Below are 454 nucleotides of genomic sequence, written 5' to 3' on the forward strand. Positions count from 1 at the left end.
GGCCGGGAATCGAACCCGGGTCAACTGCTTGGAAGGCAGCTATGCTCACCACTATACCACCATCGCTTGAAAGTCACAGAATTTTCATGGAATCTTTCTCGTGAGTCAGCACTTTACATCATTGGAGGAATTTGACTGGGAGAGGAGGAAGTTTGACATTGAAATTGTGAAGTGCAGGAGAGTCTGTCTGTATAATGGTATTGTGCTCCACAAGTCTCAGTGGTGTGTGTTAGTAGAGAACAGTGTACAGAGACACATATTTCTGACATAAAATCCAAGAGTTAGATGCTAAAATCAAGCTGCGATGGCCGGGAATCGAACCCGGGTCAACTGCTTGGAAGGCAGCTATGCTCACCACTATACCACCATCGCTTGGAAAAAAGAGAATTTTGATGGAAATTTCCTGCTGAGTCAGGAGTATACGTCAATGGAGGAATTTGGCTGGGAGAGGAGG

The 454-nt window shown here is 45.8% G+C and overlaps 1 non-coding gene across 1 annotated transcript; it reads right to left on the reverse strand.

Moving 5' to 3' along the window:
- Window positions 1-300: 300 nt before the first annotated feature.
- trnag-ucc (transfer RNA glycine (anticodon UCC)) lies at window positions 301-372 on the reverse strand. Its single transcript has one exon. It is a non-coding gene; the product is annotated as a tRNA-Gly (tRNA).
- Between the last annotated feature and the right edge of the window lie 82 nt (window positions 373-454).

The sequence above is a fragment of the Seriola lalandi genome, unplaced genomic scaffold, assembly GCF_002814215.2.
Source record: "Seriola lalandi dorsalis isolate HSWRI2012SDOR001 ecotype SW California unplaced genomic scaffold, Sedor1 jcf7180001994373, whole genome shotgun sequence".
Taxonomy (NCBI): domain Eukaryota; kingdom Metazoa; phylum Chordata; class Actinopteri; order Carangiformes; family Carangidae; genus Seriola; species Seriola lalandi.